This window comes from Hemicordylus capensis, chromosome 1 (genome assembly GCF_027244095.1).
Source record: "Hemicordylus capensis ecotype Gifberg chromosome 1, rHemCap1.1.pri, whole genome shotgun sequence".
NCBI lineage: Eukaryota > Metazoa > Chordata > Lepidosauria > Squamata > Cordylidae > Hemicordylus > Hemicordylus capensis.
This window is the reverse complement of record NC_069657.1, coordinates 192,129,559-192,146,374: the sequence shown is the minus strand read 5'-3', so window position 1 is coordinate 192,146,374 and position 16,816 is coordinate 192,129,559. Positions and strand designations below refer to the sequence as shown.

Below are 16,816 nucleotides of genomic sequence, written 5' to 3'. Positions count from 1 at the left end.
CTATTTAAAAATACACCATAAAATGGATTTTTCTCAGGCCTTTGAGGGCTATTAACAAATGTGTCAAAAATATTCTTAAGTTTATATGATTTATTGGGGAGAGAATGTTTAATCTACAGGCAAGAAATGGTTATTGTCAATAACACTTGTTCCAATGATTGAGATGGAAGTCTTCATCGTATGTCTTCGTGAATGTTTGTATAAGTTGTGTTTGTCCTTTTGTGTTGTGAAACTTGAATAAAAAGTATATTTAAAAAAAGAAAAAAGAAAAAAAGAAAAGAAACAACCGGGTCAACTACTGTTTTGCCGAAACGTTTAAGCTGTCTGAGTTTTATTCTGAGTTTGAAACAAAACACAAAATCCATCCACATATAGGTGTCTGTCTTTATGCACCTACATGCCTTTGTGTGAAGCACTGCACATGCGTTCACCTTACAAGTGAACCTACATACAGGCCCTCTCAAATGCAGAGTACACATAGAAAATCTACTATTGTACATGCACTGAATATAAGTGTGAATAACTATTGTACAGTTCTACTATTGTATTGTGCATCCATATCTGCACATGTGTACACTGCACATAGCTTGTGAGTGCATTGGACACAACATGTGAATCGGTTTATGGAGTAAGAAGACCAAACCATCCATAAGTAAATTTGCAAAAATACAACTGCTATCAACACATTCACAATAATATTATGCTACTACACAATAATCTACTGATTCTCTCTTGATCTTCCAGAGGCTTCAATGAAGCTCCGGATTACTTCAGTGGAGGCAATTTATAAACTTCAGATACAACCTGCCTGATATTCTTTATTTAAATATTCCTTATCATTAAATACTCTGGTTCTAAGGATAATTGAAACAACTTATGGCAGTGTACTACAGATCTACCACACACACACCCAAAGACAGCATAGCTCTTTTTCAGTATTTCTTTTCTTAAGATTTCGAGCCAATCACGCTCAACTGTAACCTATTTATACCTACTGATCACTGACTAACTTCAGTGAGGAGACAAGACCTGTGAGAACAACAGTATCAATCCATAATGCATGACCATGTTTATGACTCAGATGGACCTGGTTTCTGAGCAAAACCCTGATTTAGTTAGTGGAATACAGCCAATGAATCTTGACTTTGCCATAAATCAAGAATTTTGTAATAAAAATTCCACTTTTGAGGGACAAAATGCGAAAATCCGTTATTTGAATCTGCAATCTGTGCTTGTGAATTCAAAGTCCGGGCACAATCCAGCCAAAGTGAAATAACTAATTTCAATGTGATACTTAAGCCTATACTTAAATTCCACTCAGTAGGATTATAAAGGGCTTAATTTTGGCTGGATTGTGCCATTGGTTTTGGCTTTCTAATATTTATTAATTTTATTTCTGGTATGCCATGGACAATTACTGTACTACAGTTACTTCTGATGCCAAGTAATATAAAGCACAAGTTTTGACCTGTCATTCAAAACAACACTCAACTATCCAGGAAAAGGCGGGGGGGGAGGGGGGCTTGGACAAGTTAAATAAATTGGAGGGTCATCTGTGCCAATCTCAATGACTATTATGAGATTACCAGAATAAACATTAATTCAGTGCTGAGGGAGGAAAGCAACTAAAAAGCATTATGGCTAAAGACAAATAGCACAACGACTGCATAATTAAGGTGCCAGACTAAAACAATATTCAGTGAAAATAAAGTAATTTCGCAAAATAAGAGTCAGTACCATCAGTTAATAGACCGAGTTTTTCTCATGTGCTGCATATTTTATTACCTGGAGTTAAGATAATGTAAATTAGGTCTGCATTCTTAGCAAACACATCTAAGACATTATAAGCCTTTTTGTAAATATTGCGAAAATAACACATTTCTACAAACTACCTGTTGTATTGGTTTTTCATATAATTTAAAATCTTAAATGTACCTAATTAAAACAAGCTTCCATAGTGCCCTGATCTATTCTGTATTCTGGCTAGACATTAATCTAAAGGGTAATGCTACATAATGATGCTACATCCAGCACCCAAAGTTGGAAGAGGGTCACATCCCTTAACCTCCATCCCCAAACATATGATTGGCACTGTCCAAACTGCTGCGCCTACAATCTCTTAGGAGGTGGCATGCAGATTTCATGGGAAGCTACTTAGAAGGGTATGTACACTGGGGACAGTACCCTGTAGAAAGCAAATAACTATGTATGCAGATATTTAAATTAATTAATGTCTAAAAAGTACACAATTTCATGATGAATGGATAGGTTTCATCACATCCAATGTACACAGTTTAAGGAAAGTCCAGGTTCAAAATTACCATAATGTCATCCTGACAAGCCTAACTTTTAACGATTAAAAGAAAACCAACCACACAGCAGTAAAATGTCTTTCATCTCTTCAGCATAGAGAACGGATAGCAACACTGTGGGCAGTCCAAAGCTGAGCAATACATGCACAACTACCAAGAGGTTAGAAGGAAAAATCACAATGAACCAAAAGCATTTTCTGGAACAAATAAGAAAGAAGAGTACAGTCTTTGGCTCGTACCTGAACTGTGATCTAGTCTCAGGCTGCAAGGCCTTCTCAACCTCGGAAACAGAAACTCTGCTTCCTCATTTTGTGCCAGCCAAGGGCTCACTGCAGTAGCTTGTGTATTTCCCCCCAGTCAACTGTTACAGCCTTCCACCAGCTCTCTGACCTTTGAACTCATTTCTTCTCTCCCCCCCCCCCGCCACCTCCACCACCAGCCCTCCCTCTGCAGTCAAAGCTACTGTGCTTGTCTGATTTGCATAAGGCTTGCGAAGGCCTGCCAGCAGCTAAAAGGAGAATGCTGGCTGAGGAAGAAATTGTAGAGCTGCAGTTCTGCCAGAGGACCAGAATCACCGGAGAGCTGAGGCGGGGGTGGCATTATGTTTGCACTAAGCACTGGGGGGACTGGGGTGTTAGAAAAGTACTCGCTGGCGAGGACTAATATGGGCTGGAGATTTTAATTCTGAAGAATATTGAACACTACTAGCCGGCAAGATAAACCCACTAAAATCAGGCTCTTGCAGCTGGTTTCCAAGGTGACCAAAATAGTCAAATACTCTATTTAAATCCAGGGAGGGAAGTCATCGTGAATATCAACACCACTAGGCTTTGCTATCTTAAATACAACAACAAGGCAGATGCTTTGATTTTTAACTAGGATGTCTGTCAACATATATTTTGATATTTTTTCTTGGAAATTCATTCGCTTCGTTCATGCTCACTTGGGCTACAGCTAGCTGAAGCTGCGTGAGAGGCACTGGGTCAGTTTAAAAACCGCATAAATAATAAGAGAAATAAAGAAGTGTTGCTCCTGTTCTCAGATCAGTGGGACTACTAACAGCCTGTACCAAAATAATACTGCTAAGCCTTGCAAACCTGAGCCTATATTCAATATGGCGCCAAAAGGGTAAAAGAGATTTTCCACATTAATTCACAAAAATGTTGTGTGAGGAAGTTGACATTTTGTTGTATTTGGTATTTGTTTACAGGAGTGGTTCAGGGGTGTTTTATTTCCTGCTTTCTCCCATTTTGCTTCCTGCAGGATACATCAGCCCTGTTCAAAGGTACTGTTTTGCCATTGCTAAAATGTACATATTAAACAGTTCTGTCTCTTTCCAGATTTGTATCTCAAATATTGCACCTCTTCCTAAAAGGCTTGGATGCACACATCACTATAATACTGTTGAACTTTGTTGTTTTACACAAAGCTAATTTCTCAAACACTGAATATTCAGAAGGAACAATATTTTGCATCCTACAATGGTCCCTAAGAAGCATTTGAGATATTCCTTTTAAAAAACAAAAAAGGCAATTATAACCTATACAAAAATAATAATACTCATGGATGTTGTTTTGAAAGGCTGGTAAAATAGGTTGAATGCAGTTTTATTATGTGTGTGCATCTGTCCTTGCATCATCACCCCTAAAACATTTCACAAAAGGCAGTGCAAGCAGGGGGTGGGGGGGAGATCACATGCATCCTAATTAACATTCCAGTGTATATCATTTATCATTTAAAAGCATAAAAGAAAATTGCCGGCATTGAAACCACATGGTTCCTATCAAAATAATGAGGTTGACAAGACATCAGCATAATAGATTGTTGCTATATTGGAATAGTACAGCATTTCAGAATTGGCTACTGATCTGTGTTGGCGTTGATTATAATGAGTGAATCTTTCATTACTCGTGGATCCGTCATGTTTCTGGTTGCAGAGTTTTAATTTTCAACATATTCTATGCATCAACTGATTGCTATACTTTGCACAGTTTATTTAGCTAGGCATTCAACTCATGTGCATCGAACAAGCCACACCTTACTGAATTAAAAAATAAGGGCAATTTAAAATATTAGCAAACCACAGTGCTACAGCCAAAGCATTGAATTACATTCAAAACACTGAGATCCCAGAATAATATGAAACAGACAAAAACTGACCTGTTCAAATGGTTGTTTTTCCAATCCATGCGCTCTTTCTAATAATTATGCACCAAAATAGGTTATCATTTTGTAACATGTGACGTGTTATCTGCCTTCCCAGTTCCAGCGGAATCTTCTTAAATTTCCCAGCCCTGTGTTTTATTGCCGGCACCATATGCTTTATTGTTCAGTGAAAAGAGCTACACTCTGCACAAAGACTCATTACCTACTGCTTGCTTAGCAGCTTCAGTCTCTCTGACGCTGCCTATATGATCACATGGGAGTTTTGTCTGATAAAACTGGGCATACTACTGATTTCACCGTCTATGGATATTTTTATCAGCTGAAGTCTACTATGAGGAAAGAACAACACATGATAAAGCTGCTTGAAGTCATTAGTGCAACACAAATTATGGAAATCCCTTCACAACCTCCTTCCATGCCCATTACAAATCCCTTTGCAACCTCTGCTACAAAACATAGATTCATCAGAGATTTGGAAATATAATTAATACTTGTTCTGTGCAGGGTAACGGCAGTATCACAAAACACTATGCAAGGCACAATCTCTGTTCACATCGCTATCCATAAAAGTAAAAATTGTGGCTAAAAGGATAAGGAAAATTACTCAAAGTAGCACCATTGCCTAACACTTCCTTTTAATTTCAATGGGATTACTGTGAGTAACTTTCCTCATTGTGTCAGCAATTTGCTAGTTGCAATACTTATTCCACATGTAAATTGCTAATATGATGCAAGGACTATAGTTACAGTCTATAAGCATACATAGTAAGTACAATTATGTTTTGAGAAAAGATGATTAGAAGAAAGAATTAAAGAAAACTTTATTTCACACCCAAAGGTTTGAGCTACAGTTTTCTTCTTTTTATAATGTGAATTATTTGAATGAGTTTAATTCCAGTAGTCAAGTGAGTGAAGACTACTTAGGGCTGGTTCAGATGAACATAACCTTCTGCACAAGGCAATGTAGGAGCTGTGGTGAGAACAAGCCCGCCCCATCACCAAAGAACGTGCCAACGCATTCTCAGCACATATTTTAATTGTGTGTGAGGAGTGTTAATCTGAATCGCCCTTCTCTACATGCTGCAAAACCCTGTTTAAACAGGGTTTCGTGACACGAGAAGAGGAGTGATTCCAACAGGGACACAGAGAGTGCAGAGGGGGCCTGTGTTCAGCCCTGGGGTGTGGCTCATGGTGGTGTGCAGTCCCCTCACCCACTCACGGCAGCACATTGCCAACTGCCACCTTGTTGCTCCTGCCAACCACTGCTGCTGCTGTCACTCCTACCACCCTGCTCGCTAACACTTCCTGCTTCCATCCAAGAGCTGGAAGCAGTAAGCGATGGCAAGCAGCGGAGGCAAAGGCAGGAAGGGAGCAGAGGTGGACAGGAAACAGGTGGGTGGTGGAGACTTTGGGGCAGGTATGTTCTCCCTATGACCATGACATTATCTGGTGTAAATGACCATGTTCATCTGAACCTGCCCTCAAGGAAATATAATTTGCCCTATTGGTTTAAAATTGCACCCCAGATAAACATTTCTGCTCAGTCATTTCAAAGTAGTCAGACTTTAAGATGGTAAATTTAAATTTTAAGTTTCACAAACTTAAGTAGAAACCTTTTCTATTTCTTAATTACCTTGATAATGTACTTGCTAAGATTGTGTTTCTCTTGGAGAGCAATAACTGGCAAAGACTTACTAAAAATATTGCATATATTAGGGACAACGCAAGATATTGCAGCAGCACCTGAGGCAAGGCATCAAGTAGTGCCTTACTTCATGACCTTGGTGGGAGCCAGGTCCCTTTCTAAACCACACATTGCAAGCTTTGAAAGTGGGATGGGGAGGAGGGGCTAGGTGACCAGATTTGGCTTTTAAAAAGCCAAATTCTGGCTTACGGCCCATTTGACCCACGAATATACCCCTTAGGTTCTGGCAACCTTGGGGTGGGTTGCCAGCAGCCTCTGCTTCTCTTCTTGTGCTTCTTGCAAGCTTTTCAAGGAGTATGAGGACAGGCTCTCCTTATTAAGTTTGGAAGGGTTAGATCAGTCCCAGGGACCTGCTCTGATGGCAGGAGTGGTGGCATCCCACCACTCTGCTGGTGCCCCAATAATCTGCCACCTGAGGCAAAGATCTCACCTTGCCTCATGAATGGTGAGGCAAACGCCTCACCTTGCACTCCTAGGAGATAGGAGTACTCCATCCAACACCAGCACAGCATTCCTCCAATGGTTGTTGCTGGTATCTAGTTTATGTTTCCTTTTAGACTGTGAGCCCTTTGGGGACAGGGGACCATCTTATTTATATATTATTATTTTTAAACTGCTTTAAGAATTTTGGTTGAAGAGTGTTATATACATATTCGTAGCAGAAGAAGAAGAAGAAGAAGAAGAAGAAGAAGAAGAAGAAGAAGAAGAAGAAGAAGAAGAAGAAGAAGAAGAAGAAATTAGAGTGTCACAGAAAAGGAAAGGATAATTTTACCACAGAAAATCTGAAATAATCTCAAATATTAATGAGATTAGCTAAAAAAAACCTTATATTTGGTTCTCAAAACCAACCCTGCCTAAATAATGAAATATTCTATATATCTCCCAGTGCCAGTCTATGCTCATTTATATGAATAAAGTGACTAGACTTTATATAAACTATATATAAAATTGTTATTGCTAGAATTATGTACTACATTTTGAGGACACACAAATGACAGATGGGAATGACATTTACTCATTAAGATTCTACAGATGAAAAAATACCTACTTGTTATCCTTTTCAATGGTTCACTTATTAGCATAAGTAATTGACAGCTTGTTCCTCATTAAGGTATGACTGAGTGCTGTAAATTGAGTCAGTAAAAATCTTACTGACCTCAGTGGATTCCCACTGAATTCTTGAGATCTATTTGACTTCTTCCAACATCCATAGCATACCTCTTTTAGTTTAACTGAGAAATGGAATCAAACCCACCATGAGCCAGACAAAAAGCGCACAGTAAAATTAAGGAATATCCTCTTTCTAAAGTTAAATTATAAGTTAAATTATAAAAGGAAGGATAAAAATGTTTACTGATGTTAAAACTAAGCGATACATACAGGGCAAAACATATAATTACAATCTGATGAGGAAAGAGATGTCATCTAAAGCCGACAGTTCTTCAGATAAAACAAGTAGATTAATCTGACGTTGAATTATGTCTAGATTCTTATTCTAATAATTAGCATTTCTTTTATACCCATAACAACCTAGGTAATAATTGCTTTAAGTTCTACCATTTTGGTGAAAGCACATCTTGAGTTAGTGACTGAGCAGATGGTTCATGGTGAGAATGTGTAGTGGCAAAGATGATAGCCTTATATGTTAATGAAAAATGAAAATCAACTAAGCATGTTCTTAATGAAAGGTTTTGTTAGTTAATGGTGATGCTTCTTTTTCTGTTGATGATGTCATAGGATACTAAGGTAGAAATGAATAAACGGTAGCCATTTTGCTGCAGCAAACTGAATCAGCAACAAAAGAAATGCTTAGCAAATGGAGGAAGAAGAAGAAAATATGATCATAAGTAAAATTGACATTATACATTGTGGGAAGATGATTGATAGGCAGACTGATGGATAGATGGATAGCTAGGGGAGAATCAGGAAAAACTGATTAAAATATCAAAGGTTAAACAAGCTAACAATGAAATCTGTTCCTACAAAGGCAGACATCACCTTACCAGTATAGTTACTGGTATATATTGACAATCCATTTATTGGTTTGGAAAGATTTATGTTTAATTCCTACAACCTAGTATTTCCCCAACTACATCTAAAATGATAAAAACCTTTCTTGGAGGAATTTCTAGCAGATTGCCATTCTGGAGTTAATTTCAGAAAAAAGGTATTGGGAAAGGTGAAGTCATCTTTCCATCTCATACATTTGACAATTGCATCCTGTCTGACAAACCTTTTATAAATGTCGGAAGGGTAGCGTGAGTTTTGTACCTAGGCTTATAGTGAAGTTTTGTACCCAGGCTTATAGTATATGTTACCTCACTCCCCAGTTGTGTGAACACTTGGGCTGCCTGCAGCCCAAGCATCTACAGAGCCAGGCAGCAAGAGTGTACAACAGTGGGGAAATCCCCCAATACATCACACTTCTGGCTCACTGCAGTACCACTCATGTGCCACACAGAGCTGCTCCTACCCCTGGACTTCGGGGCCAAAGTCCATGGCCTCCACAGTCCCTGGGGGCCCCAAAATCCTCTTTAGTCTATCCCAGGTGGTGTGGCCACCCAGTGGAGCATGATGATGCTTAATCTACAGGGGAGGGAGGCCTCCGAAGGCCTTTAGGTCCAGGCTACCTAGGTGCACCTCTGGTGCCACGTGAGTGGCAGAGCTTTAAAACCAACGGCGATAGTGTGCAGGGTGGCAGGGAGGAGCCTGCCTCCCTGCACACCCTCCCCACCACCAGGTATGTTGGTCGTGGGAATGACCTTATTGTATACTTGGAGTTCCAAAAAGGTTGATACATTGTTCCTGAGTAAATTTAACAGTTATGGGGTAACAGGTTGTATCAGTGACTCACTAAAGAACCTGAAGTAGATAATATAAACAAAGCAAATTTCATGTAAGGGATTATTTTAAAATAATTCTTGCCAACAGAGCAGTCATAGAATCATAGAGTTGAAGCGGGGCTTATACCCCTGATCAATGCAGAAAATCCAGGACTAGAACATCCCCAACAGATACCTGTCCAGTCTCTGCTTAAAGAGCTATCGCTAGGAAGGTCTCTCAACTTCCCTAGCTAATTGGTTCCAATATCAAACTGTACTTACCATTAAGAAGTTCTTCTAACATTCAGCCAAAAACAACTCTCCTGTCATCTAAGCCCATTAGATCTAGTCCAGCCCTCTAGGGCAGCAAAGAACAAGCTTTTGTCCTTTTGTGTGACTGCCCTACAGGTATTTAAACAGCATTATCATGCCCCTGCCTGCCTTCTTCCCCAGGCTAAACATTTCAGGTTCCTTTATCCTTCTAAGGCTTGTTTTTCAGATCTCCAACCAGGGGCGTAGCAAGGTTGGAGGGGGCCCAGAGACAAGATTTTAAAATGGGTCCCTCGCTGATATACTCACACAAACACGCTTCACAATATATCGTGCACTCACACTCACATCCCCATTATGAATACAGTGAATATCTAGTTCACATTGAATCTAGTTTTTTTACTCTCTGCTCCTGCTGATCTCCAAGAGACTCAACATAATTCATAGGGGGTGCAACATGGGCAGGTGGAGAGTCATGTGATGTGCCTCTGGGGAGCCCCTCGAGACAGTAGGGCCCCAAGACGACTGCCTCCCCTTGCCTAATGGTAGTTACGCCTCTGTCTCCGACCATCTTCATTGCTCCGCTCAGTGGCACTCTTACCCTTGGACTTTGGGGCCAAAGTCCAGGGCCTCCACACCCTGGGGGCTCCAAATCCTCATTATTATTATTTTTGTTTGTTTGTTTGATTGATTGATTTGTATACCACCCTTCCAAAATGGCTCAGGGCGGTTTACAATTAAAACAAACCACTAAAACAGTAAAGAGCTAAAACAAGTTTAAAAACAATATAACAATTAACAATTTAAAAACATTTTAAAACAACAATTAAACAATTACAGTGATTAAAACCCCCAAATCGGGTTTTTAATTTTAAAATAAACCAGATATTAAAAACCCCAAAATTTAGGAAGCTGAGAAAGCTTGGGTGAAAAGATGGGTTTTCAGATGTTTTTTGAAAATTGCCAGAGATGGGGAGGATCGTATCTCAGCAGGGAACGCATTCCACAATCTCGGGGCAGTGACCGAGAAGGCCCGTCTCTGTGTAGCCACCAAACGAGTTGGCGGTAACTGGAGACGGACCTCCTCAGATGACCTCAATGGGCGGTGGGGCTTGTAATGAAGAAGCAACTCTCTTAGATACCCAGGGCCTAAGCCGTTTAGGGCTTTGTAAGTTATAACTAGCACTTTGTATTTTGTCCGGGAACCTATTGGCAGCCAGTGTAACTCCATCAGTAAAGGAGTAACATGGTCTCTCCAAGATGACCCAGAGACCAACCTGGCTGCCGCATTCTGAACCAACTGAAGTTTCCGGACTATGTACAAAGGCAGCCCCACGTAGACCGCATTACAAAAGTCAAGTCTGGAGATCACCAACAGACCTCCTTAATCTGTCCTGGGTGGTGTGGTCATCGCTGGCCCACAGTGCCGGTCGGCCGAGTGTGATTATGAATTGTGCTGGGTGCTTTAGAGACAGAGGAGGGAGTGGGGGGGGGGGATATGTGGGATAAGTATAGGGGGATGATGCTTAACTTGCAGCGGGGGGGGATGGGGGGGAGCTCCTGCAAGTGGGGGGGAGCCTCCAAATGCCTTTAGGTCTAGGCTCCAAAATTACCTAGGTGCACCTCTGGCCCTCCTCTATACCTGTTTTAAAGTGTGATTTCTCCTTAAAGTGAGGCTCCCAGACCTGACCAGATGAGGTCTAACTAGTGCAGAATAAAGTGGAGCTATTACTTATCATGACAAAAACCTGAAACCACATTAGTCTTTTTTTGCAGCCGCATAAAACCGCTAATTCATGTTCAACTACAATCCCCAGATCGTTCTCACATGTGTTACCCAGGCCAGGTATTTCCCACCTTATATCTGTGCATTTGACTTTCGTTTACCTCAGTGCAGAACTTTGCATTTGTTTCTATTGAATCTCATTTTGTTCTTTTCAGCACTGTCTTCCATTCTATCAAGGTCATTCTGAATTTTATTCACGTTTTCTGAGGTGTTAGCTATCCCTGCCAGTTTTGTGTCATCTGCAAATCTGATGAGGATTCCCTCCACTCCTTCATCTCAGTAGTTTATTAAAAAGATGAAGAGTACCACACCCACAACAGAGCCCTATGGCAGTTCTTTGAAACCATTTCTAGTTTGATGAGGACTGAGGAGCCATTGAAGAGCACTCTGACTACAATTTTCCATCGAGTTGTGAATCCAGCTGACGATGTTATAATCTAGCCTGCATTTGACCAATTTGCTACCAATATATCATGGGGCACTTTGTCAAATGTTTTGCTGAAATCAAAATAAATTGTGTTTATAGCATTCCCGATCCCGGTTCTCTTCACTGGGGTACATAAGAAAGTCCCTGCTGGATCAGGCCCAAGTACCATCTAGTCCAACATCCTGTTTCACACAGTGGCCCACCAGATGCAGCTGGAAGCTTACAGACAGGAGTTGAGGGCATGCCCTCTCTCCTGCTGTTACTTCCCTGCAACTGGTACTCAGAGGCATCCTGTCTTTGAGGCTGGAGGTGGCGTGTAGCCCTCTGACTATTAGCCGTTGATAGACCTCTCCTCCATGAAGTTATCCAAACCTCTCTTAAAGCCATCCAGGTTGTTGGCTGTCACCACATCTTGCGGCAGAGAATTCCACAAGTTGATTATGCATTGTGTGAAAAAGTAGCTCCATTTGCTAGTCCTAAATTTCCTGGCAATCAATTTCATGGGATGACCCCTGGTTCTAGTGTTATATTAGAGTGAGAAAAATTTCTCTCTATCCACTTTCTCTACACCATGCATGATTTTATAGACCGCTATCATGTCTCCCCACAGTCGTGTTTTTTTCTAAACTAAATAGCCCCAGGTGTTGTAGCCTAGCCTCATAAGGAAGGTGCTCTAGGCCCCCGATCATCTTGGTTGCCCTCTTCTGCACCTTTTCTAGTTCTACAATGTCCTTTTTTAGATGTGGTGACCAGAATTGTACACAGTACTCAAGGTGTGGCCACACCATAGTTTTGTATAAGGACATAATAATATTAGCAGTTTTCTTTTCAGTCCTCTCCCTAATGATCCCTAGCATGGAAATGGCCTTTTTCACAGCTGCCGCAGGTTGAATTAACACTTTCAGAGAGCTGTCAATCACGACCCCAAGATTCCTCTCCTGGTCAGTCACCAACTGCTTGGATCCAATCAACGTATACTTGGAGTTTTTTGTCCCAATGTGCATCACTTTACACTTGCCAACACTGAAGTGCATTTGCCATTTTGATGCCCACTCCCGTAGTTTGGAGACATCATTTTGGAGCTCCTCTTAATCTGTTTTTTGATTTCACTACCCAAAAGAGTTTGGTATCATAGGCAAATTTGCCTACCTCACTGCTTACCCCTGCTTCTAGATAATCTATGAATAAATTAAAAAGCACCGGTCCCAGTACAGATCCGTGGGGGACCCCACTTCTTACTTCCCTCTATTGTGAAAACTCTTCATTTATACCTACCCTCTGTTTCCTGTCTTTCAACCAGTTAGCAATCCACACATGTACTTGACCCTTTATCCCATGACTGCTAAGTTTCCTCAGGAGTCTTTGATGAGGAACTTTGTTGAAAGCTTTTTGTAAGTCCAGGTATACTATGTCAACTGGATCACCTTTATCCACACACTTATTGACACTCTCAAAGAACTCCAAAAGGTTTGTGAGGCAAGATTTAGCTTTGCAGAAGCCATGCTGGTTCTCTCCCAGCAGGGCCTGTTTTTCTATGTGCTTTATAATTTTATCCTTGAGGATGCTTTCCATCAAGTTTCCTGGAATGGATGTTACGCTAACCGGCCTGTAATTTCCCGGATCGCCCCTGGATCGCTTTTTGAAAATCGGTGTTACATTTGCTACTTTCCAGTCCTCCGGTACAGAGCATGATTGCAGGGATAAGTTATATATTTTAGCAAGGAGGGCGGCAATTTCACATTTGATTTCTTCGAGGACTCTTGGATGGATGCCATCTGGCCCTGGTGATTTGCTAGTTTTCAGTTTTTCCAGACTGTTTAGAACATCATCTCTTGTCACTTCTATCTGATTCAGTTCTTTAGCCTCCATCCCCCAAAGCCTGGTTCAGGAACAGGTATATGCTCAGTATCCTCTGCCGTGACAACAGACACAAAGAACTCATTTAGCTTCTCTGCAATCTCCATATCCTCCTTAATAATCTCTTTCACTCCCTCATTGTCTTATCGTCCAACCGCCTCCCTGGCAGGTATCCTGCATCTAATGTTTTTAAAGAAGTTTTTGTTATCCCCCTTGATGCTTTTAGCTAAATGTTCCTCAAACTCTCTTATTGTTGCCTCCCTTATTGTCACCTTGCATTTCTTTTGTCATAGTGTTCCTTTTTGTTCTTTTCATTTGGACTGGCCTTCCAATTTCAGAAGGAAGTCTCCTTCCCTTTTATGGCTTCCTTAACTTTACCTGTTAGCCTTGCTGGCATCTTCCTAGACTTAGTGGTACCTTTCCCCCTTTTGGGTATTCAGTCTAACTGGGCTTCTAGTATTGTGGTTTTGAGTAAATTCCATGCATTCTGGAGCAAAGTGACTCTCCTGATTTTCCCTTTCAGCTTTCTTTTCATCATACTCCTCATTTTGGAGAAGTTTCCTCTTCTGATATTCAAAGTGTCTGTGTTAGACTTCCTTGGTGATTCTCTCCCTCCATGTATGCTGAATTTGATTGCACTATGGTCACTGTTCCCTAAAGGCTCGATGACACTGACATCACGCACCATGTCCTGGATACCACTCAGGATTAAGTCCAAGGTCGCCTTCTTTCTGGTTGCTTCCAAGACCAACTGTTCTAGGGCACAGTCATTCAGCATATCTAGAAATTTGTCCTCTTTGTACCTAGGCTTATAGTGAAGTTTTGTACCCAAACTTAAAGTATATATTATCTCACTCCCCAGTTGTGTGGACACTTGGGCTGCCTGCAGAGAGCTGAGCCCAAGCATTCACAGAGCCGGGCGGCAAGAGCGTATGACAGCGGGGAAATCCCCCAATGCACCACACTCCTGGATTTTGTTCTTGACAAATCCAAGGTGGCATCTACAGACACAGTACTTTATAAAATGCACACTTGCTGACTGAATAGGCGCCAAGGGGACATTTCTACCAGAGTATTCCTTACTGCCCTTAGAAAGACAATAGCAGGTTCCATGAAAGGGACACAGCCTTGAAGTTAATGTCTTCCCACTGAAGAGTATGCCATTAACACATTTTGCCATTGTGAAATTCTGCTGCAAGTGCTTTGTACGGTAGTGTCCATGGTATGATGAAAGAGAATGGAGAAGGGAAACATACTACAGGGGAGTGCTTCCTCAAATGGGCCCAATCCCATCCCTACAATGCTTGTGTGCAGGAGCAAAGCTTTCAGCCACTGGGCCTGAACAGTGGAAGCCAGGTCAGGAGAGCCACATTGATTTACTTCAATCCAGCCCTTAAAGAAGTATAAGTGGAGAGCTCTCTCTGTATGCATGGATGGTTGGGTGTCTGTGGGGGAGGGATAAGGGGGCTAATTCCCTACCCCAACCTGATTCATGGCTGGATTAATGTGGAACAGTTTACATCTCGTATGTATATAATTGTATGTATATACTTCTCACCCAGCCTCACTGAATAGTTCCTGCAAACACCAGCCCAGGCCCTCACACCTATCATTCTTCTGATTTTCTACTGATATTTCCTGGTTGTTGCTTTTCATCTTTTGTCTCACATTCAGTTAGCTTCAACCTTTCTGTAATATTCCATATTTTTACAAACCACTCAAGTGTCGGAGCAAAGTTATCACTCCAGTGTTTTGCAATGACAATTTTTACAGCCATCAGCAGAGTCCAAGTAAGCTAACAACGATCACTTAGGACATAATCAGCTAAATAGCTAAGCACTTGTATAATTGGATGTAATGGGAGATCATATCCCAACATTAGATTTATAGCATACACAATAGATGTTTACTGATGACTTTTAATTTCAGTTTTGAAAAGTTATTTTAATTGTGGCTTTAGCCCAGACTTTTAACTTTTTAACCTTATTAATTTTTTATCCTATATTGTATCTATTTTATTAATATTTTAAGTTTCCCAGAGCAGTAGTACATTGAAGAAGCTGGGTATAAATATTTTAAATAATAAACATAATAGGTTTTCTTCCAAAACTACTTTATAACTAAACAGTGCCATCAAAATCAACCTTAGTCTATGAAAACTTCCAACTTTGGCCGTTGTTATTCCCTTACCTCTTACTTTATTTTGTTTTCACGTTTATATCCTGGTCTTCCTCCAAGAAGTCCAGAGTGGCATACATGGTTGTTCATCCTCACAACACCCCTGTGATGTAAGTTAGACTAAGAGATAAGTGACTGGCCCAGAGTCACCCAATGTTTTTCATGGCTGAACCAGAATTTGAACTCAGGTCTCTCTGGTCCTAGTCCAACACTCAAACCACTACACCACACTGATCTTACTTAATCGGTTTTGTGTAAGATACCATTGTTATGAGATAATGGAATTATTTTATTTTATATTGATGCATAGAGAGTGAGCAGGACCGTTGGTAAAGACTGATCTCCATGTTGGTCTAATATTGATATATGTCACTTATCAATTAAAGGGACATTGAAACTTTTGTTCAACTGTTGAAGGAAACAACAGAGAGAGAGAGAGATCTTGAGCACAGTGGTAAATGTAGCCCATCAGCAGAGACAGTTCTGTACACTCTACACACTGTTTACAGAGTCAAAACTGATCAATTGTTTTAGCTATGTCACCACTGCACAAAATAATTAGGGCATAATGCCTCCATCTGCTACATAACATATTTAATCTTGGCACATCAGCACTTTGCAGAAGCTTTGCTTAATTCTTCTATTGTAGTAAAGCTGCACCAAGGGGTATCAGTTCAGAGATTTGTTTGTGTTGTCATGATGCACAAATGAAGTGATAAGAAACCTCAACTGGGCCTCAAATCGAAATCGAATAAATAAATAAGTGAACACAGTTTCTTTGATAAGAAGAAAATTTTGAATTCTAGTATATATCAGTTTACAGGTCTGAAACACAGAACAGTCATTTCTAAAATTCAGTGAGATTGCATTTTTCTCTGCAACAATGATGAAGCTTGTTTTTGAAGCTAAAATGTCACCTTTGCCCCTGCAGGCGATGAGAGGAGGCTGAGCCTAGTGGATCAGAGAACATCCAGGCCTGTGAAGGCGTGGCCCATTCTGCAAAAGTCTCTCCCTAGAGTTGAACAACCTGTCTGTCTGTCATCATGGCATCTTCTTCTTCCACCTAACCTCCAGCACTCCCAGGAACATAAAATCGCTCTTCTGGGGGGAAGGTGAGTTTAAGCAGCCTTCCCCCATACACACCTGCACGCCATCCAACCCCACCATGTGAATGACCTCAATGTGTTATTTATTTTGGAGTTCTTCAAGTGGCAAGCCTACTCCCAGCTGAACTGCCCGCTTAATTCCATACCTAATCCTTAGATAGCCTCAGGATGTTCAATAATTTCTTTA

At 40.8% G+C, this 16,816-nt stretch overlaps 1 protein-coding gene across 6 annotated transcripts in view; it reads right to left on the bottom strand.

Annotated features, from left to right (window-relative positions):
- The window catches only part of CSRNP3 (cysteine and serine rich nuclear protein 3), a 134,869-nt gene that overhangs the window by 55,404 nt on the left and 62,649 nt on the right, over nt 1-16,816 (bottom strand). The window contains exon 1 of one of the 6 annotated variants that reach the window (XM_053264276.1): nt 4,473-4,711. The exons of 4 other annotated variants lie outside the window; for them this stretch is intronic. The gene's annotated coding sequence lies outside the window, so the exon portion shown is untranslated. Of the gene's footprint in view, nt 1-2,551; nt 2,700-4,472; nt 4,712-16,816 lie in introns of those variants that run through there. One more of the 6 variants, XM_053264283.1, reaches the window with a different exon arrangement.